The following is an 11,646-nucleotide window of genomic DNA, read 5'->3' on the forward strand; positions in this document are numbered from 1 at the left end:
TATCCAGAGCGACTTACAAATTGGTGCATTCACCTTATGACATCCAGTGGAACAGTCACTTTACAATAGTGCATCTAAATCTTAAACGGGGGGGGGGGTGAGAAGGATTACTTATCCTATCCTAGGTATTCCTTAAAGAGGTGGGGTTTCAGGTGTCTCCGGAAGGTGGTGATTGACTCCGCTGTCCTGGCGTCGTGAGGGAGTTTGTTCCACCATTGGGGGGCCAGAGCAGCGAACAGTTTTGACTGGGCTGAGCGGGAACTGTGCTTCCTCAGTGGTAGGGAGGCGAGCAGGCCAGAGGTGGATGAACGCAGTGCCCTTGTTTGGGTGTAGGGCCTGATCAGAGCCTGGAGGTACTGAGGTGCCGTTCCCCTCACAGCTCCGTAGGCAAGCACCATGGTCTTGTAGCGGATGCGAGCTTCAACTGGAAGCCAGTGGAGAGAGCGGAGGAGCGGGGTGACGTGAGAGAACTTGGGAAGGTTGAACACCAGACGGGCTGCGGCGTTCTGGATGAGTTGTAGGGGTTTAATGGCACAGGCAGGGAGCCCAGCCAACAGCAAGTTGCAGTAATCCAGACGGGAGATGACAAGTGCCTGGATTAGGACCTGCGCCGCTTCCTGTGTGAGGCAGGGTCGTACTCTGCGGATGTTGTAGAGCATGAACCTACAGGAACGGGCCACCGCCTTGATGTTAGTTGAGAACGACAGGGTGTTGTCCAGGATCACGCCAAGGTTCTTAGCGCTCTGGGAGGAGGACACAATGGAGTTGTCAACCGTGATGGCGAGATCATGGAACGGGCAGTCCTTCCCCGGGAGGAAGAGCAGCTCCGTCTTGCCGAGGTTCAGCTTGAGGTGGTGATCCGTCATCCACACTGATATGTCTGCCAGACATGCAGAGATGCGATTCGCCACCTGGTCATCAGAAGGGGGAAAGGAGAAGATTAATTGTGTGTCGTCTGCATAGCAATGATAGGAGAGACCATGTGAGGTTATGACAGAGCCAAGTGACTTGGTGTATAGCGAGAATAGGAGAGGGCCTAGAACAGAGCCCTGGGGGACACCAGTGGTGAGAGCACGTGGTGAGGAGACAGATTCTCGCCACGCCACCTGGTAGGAGCGACCTGTCAGGTAGGACGCAATCCAAGCGTGGGCCGCGCCGGAGATGCCCAACTCGGAGAGGGTGGAGAGGAGGATCTGATGGTTCACAGTATCGAAGGCAGCCGATAGGTCTAGAAGGATGAGAGCAGAGGAGAGAGAGTTAGCTTTAGCGGTGCGGAGCGCCTCCGTGATACAGAGAAGAGCAGTCTCAGTTGAATGACTAGTCTTGAAACCTGACTGATTTGGATCAAGAAGGTCATTCTGAGAGAGATAGCGGGAGAGCTGGCCAAGGACGGCACGTTCAAGAGTTTTGGAGAGAAAAGAAAGAAGGGATACTGGTCTGTAGTTGTTGACATCGGAGGGATCGAGTGTAGGTTTTTTCAGAAGGGGTGCAACTCTCGCTCTCTTGAAGACGGAAGGGACGTAGCCAGCGGTCAGGGATGAGTTGATGAGCGAGGTGAGGTAAGGGAGAAGGTCTCCGGAAATGGTCTGGAGAAGAGAGGAGGGGATAGGGTCAAGCGGGCAGGTTGTTGGGCGGCCGGCCGTCACAAGACGCGAGATTTCATCTGGAGAGAGAGGAGAGAAAGAGGTCAGAGCACAGGGTAGGGCAGTGTGAGCAGAACCAGCGGTGTCGTTTGACTTAGCAAACGAGGATCGGATGTCGTTGACCTTCTTTTCAAAATGGTTGACGAAGTCATCTGCAGAGAGGGAGGAGGGGGGAGGGGGAGGAGGATTCAGGAGGGAGGAGAAGGTGGCAAAGAGCTTCCTAGGGTTAGAGGCAGAGGCTTGGAATTTAGAGTGGTAGAAAGTGGCTTTAGCAGCAGAGACAGAAGAGGAAAATGTAGAGAGGAGGGAGCGAAAGGATGCCAGGTCCGCAGGGAGGCAAGTTTTCCTCCATTTCCGCTCGGCTGCCCGGAGCCCTTGATAGTGCAAATGGTTGATCAGGTTGTTGCACTAATACGCTCTAAATTTACAGGCCCGAATTCAATTGTGGCACAAAAGACAATCTGTATCAGTCAACTACCACTGATAATATCTGTTGAAAATGTCCCCAAAAGGGACACAGCCAGGGATACAGAGGGAAGCAATTTGGGAGAGGGAGTTGGCCTCAAATACTGCAAAAATAGCCTTCTAAAGATTGCATTGTGGAAAATTGCAATATGCAATGATTATATTCTGGCCACAGTCTACAGTGTGAAGTGTCATACAGGACAACAACCCATCTCAATCCAAAAGGCAGCATTGAGTACTTATTCTTAAGTAGCAAGCCTACTGCAGGTCCCCATGAAGGCCAAAGGCGCTGAAGTTTGTAACCCATTTTATTGGTAGCAAGCAAAAATGATCCACCACCCCAAGGCCTGCGCTGTTCCATGAGTGCTAATGAACCAAGCATAAAGGTTATTCCACATTGTTTTAATGAAAGGTCTATATAATATAATCTGGAAATCTTATGTTGTTTCCCCTCTATATTAGCTTTACATTCTGGGTGTTTCGCATGTATACTGCTGATCAGATATTACAACTGGAAATCATAAGGGGATCAAATAATCGGTTCAAGGACATACATCTGGTGTAATAGAATTATTATTTACACGTTGATTGTCCACGAAGATGATAATTTTCTGAAAACAATGCCTGTGGTATCGCGGTCGGCCTTGAATTTCCTGGCTTCAATTGTCACGTCCTGACCTTAGTTCCTTTTTTATGTCTCTGTTTTAGTTTGGTCAGGGCGTGAGTTGGGGTGGGCATTCTATGTTTTGTAGTCTAGGTTTTGTATTTCTATGTGTTTGGCCTGGTATGGTTCCCAATCAGAGGCAGCTGGCAATCGTTACTTCATACTTGGGCAGCCTGTTTTCCCACTATGGGTGTGGGTAGTTGTTTTCTGTCTTTGTGTGTCTGCACCAGACAGAACAGTTTCGTTTGTGCCGTTTTTTTGTTCTAGTGTTCAGATTCTTTATTAAATCTACCATGAACACGTACCACGCTGCACTTTGGTCCTCTTCACCTTCTTCCACCTATGACAACCGTTACATCAATGGGGCAGTCGTTCTCCCCTATTTCACACACACATACACACACACACAACCGACTCAAATCAAAAACACAAAACAGGCTCCGACCCAACACTCATGGCACATTTGAGCAGCGTTATCCAGTCATCAAATCCCCCAAACTGGCCAGCAGTCACACTCCCCCTCAGCCAAATAATTACCTTACCCACCCTGTCCCACATGCCCCCCCGCCTGCCTCCCAAACCCACACCCCTATATTGGGGAGGAGAGGATTTGGAGGCATTAAGTTCTCACAGAGCCAAAAGCAGGCCACCAGGATGCTCCTGCAGAGACCAAAAGCTGTGCCCTCAGCCTTGAGCCCTGCCTGCTCTCCAGGCTTCCCTCTCTGGCCCTCTCCTGGCCCTCGCTGGCCCTCGCTGGCCAGGAGAGCGCCGGTGCGGAACGCGTGACTGGTTAACAAGGTAATCTGCCGCACCCAGATACAGTACAGGACATTATTATTACATGGACAGGAACGCTGCTCTCAGGACAACAGATTGTGTTCGTTTTGAGTGGAGTTGTGCACAACATATGGCACAGGGATTTGGTTTGGAATAAATAAATTGACTAATTGTTCCACCTGGATCAAAAATGGATTTGCTTTGATTCTATTGCTTTAGGACATGCACTTGATTTAGCTTGCCTGGTGGACTATGTGTGCAGGGTGTGCACTTTTGGGACAATTTCATTGTTTCTATTGTGCCAGGCGTAATCAAGTGCACCTATTGGGATTGAAACACATACATATTGGACCATAGACTTCTATTTTTGGACCCATTACTACGAATTGTTTGGACTAAAATGAACAAACTTCATAAAATGCCTCCAGATACAAGTATATGTGTTTGAGGTGTTGTGAGTATGCATAGTCTTTTTGGGCATGGAAAGGGTTATTTTGCGTAGAAAAGAAATTGACAGCATAGGATATTATTTCATAAAATGTTTTATTATTTTTTATTTTTTATTTATTATTTATGTATTTTTAAATTATTTATAATTTATTACAATTATTTCAGAAAAAAGCATAAATACTCTCTAACAATTATTTCCTTTCACTGGGCTTTCAGGTGTAGCCTGTTCCCGTCACGGTCCATGCAGTCATAACCTGTGATTTGACCGGACAGAGGTAGACTTTGGCCACTGCTCCATCTACGAATAAGTGAAGACCAACATGCGCCTCACGGGCCTTGTCCTCCTGCCCCAGAAATTTGGCTGTCCTCCTGCCCCAGGAATGTGGCTTTCTGGGCATACTGTACCTCAGGTACGGGCCTCCATCTCCCTGACTTACAGCAGACCTATGGATTGACCTTTGACCTCATTTCCTACTCAATGCTTGTATCTCTCTACAGTATAGTCCACTATTCCACCTTGGCTAAATCAGGTCGGCATCATGAACCATCAGTAGGAAACACTCCTGTTTATTAATTTGGATTATACTAGTTTGGCTCTGAGGTGCCAGTTTGGCCTTTGCTAATATAATAATGCTAATAGTAATAATTAGGTGGGTGCTTATATTTGTCCTATTTCACATGTGCTCATGTGTGAATTGGGAATGTGTTTTTTGCATATGTCCTTAGGTAGAGCTCCTGGTCATAGTGTTGGTAAGAATGGATACTTCGACGTACCCTGTACAGTAATTCTCAGAGTTTATCTTGTTATAATGCTTAAGAGGTTATGGTCTTCTCATCCTCGGCTATGTATGTTTCCAGCTGCAGATTGATAACGCAACGTCTAGGATTTGCTTCTTCTGTTGAGATCGATAGTTTCAGAGTTTATAACCATTTTGCAACATCCGGCTCACGCCTTAGTCTGCTTGGTCTATAGAGTGGTAGATTTCTCAACCATTTCAACATGTTGCTACAGCTCCATGCTCTCTGGTCTAATATGTTCATACTTTTAAACAGTTGGGGGAAAAGGACGTTCCATTACGTTTTGCATAAACTCTGTGCTCACATGGGTGTGGTTACTGACTTGGTGAACTTTACATGAAAAATTATTTTCTCATTTAGAAGACTAATAACCCATTTCTATCTTTTCAAAAGTATTCTGATACTTAATCATACATTTTATACAACATTCAGATGCAATAATTGAGAAGTGTAGACAAACAGAGGTACAGTTATGTGGTTCTACCGTCTTTCATGATGTCACAACATCAAAATGAATTCGACATGAGGGTTATTTTAGTCTCCACTGAACATTTCCACATTCTCAAAAATATAAATATTGTTTAATTCTCCAATTTTGGGGAGTTAGGAGTTTTGGTGGGAGAAGGTCCCTGTTCTACTCTGGTCTCTTTCCCTCCATACTGCTTGTCAAAGGGAAGGACCATCACAAAACTGTCCAACACCCCCAGGAGGGGGGCGGGGGGGGTCTAGCTGGCACCCCCGATCTTCATCTCAGGACATCTTTGGCAAATCACTACATAGGATTTGGATGGCCTGAGCACTAATCAGTTGAGCAGTTTTTTTCTCCTCCTAGTTTACAGAGGTCCAACCCAAAAATTACTTTGCCACTCTCCTCCCATTACAGCACTACAACAACTTTGGCACTCTCCTCCCATTAGAAACCTTGGGAGTGGATATGATCTTTAGCGCCAAAAAGGCATGAGGGTACAGCTTTCAGCTAAACTGCAAATCTGGAATGAACAGGTAATCAAGGTTTCGTTCCTTCCTACACCTTGTCCTGTCGCGGAATTGAGTGTTATCAAGTACATTTCACCGCGTTACTATTATTTATTTGTGTTTTTCCCCATGTTTGCTATAGACTTCACCCTGTCGTGTCGTGCGGTTCCTGTGGAGGTCCACCACGGTGTCCATGAGCCCCAAAGCAGACAGCCCTTCAGAGACCCCAAACCTGCCGATATACAGCTCATCGACACTACCACAACTATCACTTATGTAAGATACCATGCATACATTCATTGACATTTTAGTGAAAACATACCACAAATGTTTACTTAATCATGAGGCAAATGTCCTCCTCAAGGCTTTTCTATGTTAAAAAGTAAAACACCGAGGCCAAGGTTGAATGCAAGCAACGTAATCTAAGGAAATATATATGACATCATTACATTTACCCATCTGCTTCACACCATGCACTGATTTTAGTGCGTTTAGTTTTTTCCGTTTAGTGAGTAATGTATTTTGTCTTCTCTGAAATAATGACAGAGGCACTGGCCGGAATTCATGTAAACTAAAATTATTTATGTTTAGGGTTAGGATTGGGCACATAGTTAGGAAGGTTTGTGTTGTTTGTTTCCAGGTCAGAGGAGTATGCTGCAGTCAGGGCCTACCTTCTGCACTCCTTCCCTGAACTAAACTGTTGCTACGTCATTCCTTGCTTTGTGTCCGCCAGGCCACATCCTGCAGGTAGGATATTGTACACACTATAGCAACATGTAGATCCTGGAGTTCCATGGAGATCCTATACAATATAAAATGTACTGTACAAACTAAAACTCCTTTGAGAAGCTATTCAATATCCACTTTACTGTACACACTACAACTCCATTGAGCTCCTATTTGATATCAACTTTACTGTTGTCCCACATTTGGGTCTTTTTTTATGTGGTCACCCTAGTTGTTGTATTGCTGACAAGCTTTCCTCTGTTCCAACAGTCCCCTCAACACGCTGTACGTGGAGCTGCATTTCACAGTCATCAGGCCCCCCCTAGTGGTCAATCAACTACAACCAAGTGGCTGTGGGTTAGTCCATTCAAATGTATTATTCTGACCAGAGCTTGGTTCAAATACTATTATCTTTCACATACTTTGAGTGTTTGCTTGACCCTGCATGGAGTGACAGATGAACAGGGTTTGTGTTTTTGGGACTATTCTATTGGTTTGTTAATATTTTGAACCAGGAAAGATCAATCAAGGACAGGTAATAAACTATTTGAAAGAAATTGTATTTGGACCCAGGTATGATTCTGACACTGGCAGTGTTTTTCCCTATTCACCCTTGCCTGTGAATACATCTCTACATATGTCAATGATGTGTTTCTTTTCTTCTCTTAGGTCAGAAAGTGGTGAAAAACCTCACTGTTCAGAATATTTCTCTGGTATCCTTTTCTGTGTCACAACATACACAAATGACCTAGATCGCCAGATATTGATGATCTGTGATTGTATGAGAAAAGTCAGTGGGGTTTATTCATGAATCTTTACCACGACAGCATTTCTACCACCTGTTTTTGTAAGACACACAAAAGAATCTGCCCATGAACTCCATGGTGCTCAGAATGAAAAACTCAATCAGTTATAATAACTTGCTGACATTCTGAGAATGATGCATGCATTCATCCAATCTTGATTCATGATTTAATTGGTTTTCAGGGATAAAGTGTTAGATTTAACAAAGCTGTTATGAATAAGCTCAAGTCTTTCTCTATGTGCTCGTTGTAAGGTAAGATAAGGGCACACAATAATGATATACACTCAGTGGCCAGTTTATTAGGTAAACCCATCTAGTACTGGGTCGGACGTCCATTTTCCCCCAGAACAGCCTGAGTTCTTCAAGGTATCGATTCTATAAGGTGTGGCATTAAAATGTTGCTCAATTGGTATCAAGGGACCTAACGTGCACCAGGAAAACATTCCCCACACCATTACACCACCACTACCATCCTGTACCGTTGACTCCAGGCAGGATGGAGCCGTGTACTCATGCCGCTTACACCAAATCCTGACTCTGCCATCAGCATGACGTAACAGGAACCGGAATTTGTCAGACCAGGCAATGTTTTTCCACTCTTCAATTGTCCAGTGTTGGTGATTGTGTGACCACTGGAGACGCTTATTCTTATTTTTTTGCTAATAGGACAGGAACCCGGTGTGGTCGTCTGCTGCAATAGCCCATCCGTGATAAGGACCAATGAGTTGTGCGTTCCGAAAAGCCATTCCGCACATCACTGTTAGACACTGAGTGTACAAAACATTAGGAACACCTACTCTTTTCCATGACAAAGACTGACCAGGTGAAACTATGATTCCTTATTGATGTCACGTGTTAAATCCACTTCAATAAGTGTAGATGATGGGGTTAGACAGGTAAAAAATATATTTCTAAGCCTTAAAACAACTGAGACATTGTGTTTGAGTGCCATTTAGAGGGTGAAAAAATATTTAAGTGCCTTTCAACGGGGGTAGTAGGTGCCAGGTGCACCGGTTTGAATGTATCAAGAACTGTAACGCTGCTGAGTTTCCCGTGTGTATCAAGAACGGTCCACCACCCAAAGGACATCCAGCCAACTAGACACAACTGTGGGAAGCATTGGAGTTAACATGGGCCATCATCCCTGTAGAACGCTTTTTACACCATGTAGAGTCCATGACCCGACGAATTGAGGCTGTGCTGAGGGCAAAAAGGGGTGCAACTCAATATTAGGAAGGTGTTCCTAATGTTTTGTCCACTCAGTGTCTATCTGGGGAAGGGTATAAAACTAGAGTGTTGAAAGTTTCCAACAGCACAGTGGTCTCCATCATTGGGAAATTGAAAAACTATGAAACTATGCAGACTTTGTCTGACCAAACTGATCAACCGGGCAAGAAGGACAATGGTCAGGGAGGTGACCAAGAACCCAATGACCACTCTGCCAGAACTACAGAGTTCCCTGGCTGAGATGGGAGAACCTGCCAGGTTCACCAATCTGGGCGTTATGGGAGAGTGCCAGACGGAAGCCACTCCTAAGAAAAAAGCACATGGAGTTTTCAAAAAGGCATTGGACAGACTGAGCATAAGGCAAAAGATTTTGTGGTCTGATGATATAAAAATGTAACTATTTGGACTCAATGCAAAGCGTTATGTCTAGAAAAAGGCACAGCTCATTACTTGTCTAACACCATCACTATTCCACATTTTGTTGTTGCAGCCTGAATGTAAAATTATATATATGGTGCATTCAGAAAGTATTCAGACCCCTTCCGTTTTTCCACATCTTGTTACGTTACGGCCTTATTGTAAAATGTATTATATTATTTTTTTGCCTCATCAATCTACACACAATATCCCATAATGACAAAGCAAAAGCAGATTTATGTAAATGTATGCAAATGTATAAAAATAAAAAATAAAAAATCTTGTTTACATAAGTATTCAGACCCTTTGCTACGAGACTCGAAATTAAGTTAATGTGCATCCTGTTTCCATTGATGATCCTTGAGTTCATCTGTGATCAATTCAATTGATTGGACAGGATTTGGAAATGCACACACCTGTCTATATAAGGTCCCACCGTTGACAGTGCATGTCAGAGCAAAAACCAAGCCATGAGGTCAAAGGAATTGTCCGTAGAGCTCCGAGACAGGATTGTGTCGAGGCACAGATCTGGGGAAAGGTACCAAAACATTTCTGCAGCATTGAAGGTCCCTGAGAACAGTGACATCCACCATTCTTAAGTGGAAGAAGTTTGGAAGCACCAAGACTCTTCCTAGAGCTGTCCGCCTGGCAAAACTGAGCAATTGGGGGAGAAGGGCCTTGGTCCTCTGTGGAGATGGGAGAACCTTCCAGCAGTCCACCAATCAGGCCTTTATGGTAGAGTGGCCAGACGGAATGAACGGAGCAAAGTACAGAGAGGTCATTGATTGAAAACCTGCTCCAGAGCGCTCAGGACCTCAGACTGGGGCGAAGGTTCACCTTCCAACAGGACAACGGCCGTTAGCACACAGCCAAGACAATGCGCAGGAGTGGCTTCGGGACAAGTCTCTGAATGTCCTTGAGTGACTCAGCCAGAGCCCGAACTTGAAGCCGACTGAACATCTCTGGAGACCTGAATATTGCTGTGCAGCGATGCTCCCCATTCAACCTCATAGATATTGAGAGAATCTGCAGAGAAGAATGGGAGAAACTCCCCAAATACAGGTGTGCCCATCTACACATATTACCCCATAATGACAAAGTGAAAACATGTTTTTAGACATTTTTGCAAGTGTATTGACGATTAAATACAGAAATATCACATTTACAGTACATTTATAGTTTATAGAAAAACATTTGGCAGTGATTACAGATGAGTCTATCTGGGTAAGTCTCTAAGAACATTCCACAACTGGATTGTGCAACATTTGCCCATTATTATTTTTTTAATTCTTCAAGCTCTGTCAAATTGGTTGTTGATCATTGCTAGACAACTGTTTTTAGGTATTGCCATAGATTTACAGTAAGTCAAAACTAACTCGGCCACTCAGGAACATTCCCTGTCTTCTTTATAAGCAACTTTAGTGTTAGATTTAGCCTTGTATTTTAGGTTATTGTCCTGCTGAAAGGTGCGGCCAACAGCATAGTCTGGGTTAGGGGAGGGTTTACTTGGCTCATTGCGCTCTAGTAACTCTTAGTGGCGGGCCAGGTGCCAACAGGCTGAATTTGGTTGTCAGTTGAACAGCATTTCTTCCGACACATTGGTGCAGCTGGCTGCCGGGTTAAGCGGGCGGGTGTTAAGAAGCGTGGTTTGGCAGGTCATGTTTCTGAGGAAGCATGACTCTACTTTTGCCTGTCCCGAGCCTGTTGGGGAGTTGCAGCAATGAGACAAGATTGTAATTGGGGGTAAAAAATATATATATATATATTATTATTATTATTATTTATATATATATATATATATAGTACCAGTTAAAAGTTTGGACACACCTACTAATTCAAGGGTTTTTCTTTATTTTTACTATTTTCTACATTGTGGAATAATAGTGAAGACATCAAAACTATAAAATAACACAAAAGGAATCATGTAGTAACCAAAAAGTGTTAAACAAATTAAAATATATTTTAGATTTTAGATTCTTCAAAGTAGCCACCCTTTGCCTTGATGAAAGCTTTGCACAATCTTTGCACAATCCAACCGTCTTGAAGGAGTTCCCACATATGGTGAGCACTTGTTGGCTGCTTTTCCTTCGCTCTGCAGTCCAACTCATCCTAAACCATCTCAATTGGGTTGAGGTCGGGTCATCTGATGCAGCACTCCATCACTCTCCTTCTTGGTCAAATACCCCTTACACAGCCTGGAGGTGTGTTGGGTCATTGTCCTGTTGAAAAACAAATGATAGTCCCATTAAGCACAAACCAGATGAGATGACGTATCGCTGCAGAATGCTGTGGTAGCCATGCTGTTTGTGTTCCAAATAAATCACAGACAGCAAAGCACCCCCATACCATCACACCTCCTCCTCCATGTTTCACGGTGGGAACCACACATGAAGAAATCATCCGTTCACCTACTCTGCGTCACAGAAAGACACAGAAAATCTCAAATTTAGACTCATCAGACTAAAGGACAGATTTCCACCGGTCTAATGTCCATTGCTCGTGTTTCTTGGCACAAACAAGTCTCTTCTTATTATTAGTGTCCTTTAGTAGTGGTTTCTTGGCAGCAATTCGACCAAGAAGGCCTGATTCACACAGTCTCCTCTGAACAGTTGATGTTGAGATGTGTCTGTTACTTGAACCCTGTGAAGTATTTATTGTGCCAGCAATTTCTGGGGCTGGTAACTCTCATGAATGTATGA

The sequence above is a fragment of the Oncorhynchus keta genome, chromosome 28 (assembly GCF_023373465.1).
Source record: "Oncorhynchus keta strain PuntledgeMale-10-30-2019 chromosome 28, Oket_V2, whole genome shotgun sequence".
Taxonomy (NCBI): Eukaryota; Metazoa; Chordata; class Actinopteri; order Salmoniformes; family Salmonidae; genus Oncorhynchus; species Oncorhynchus keta.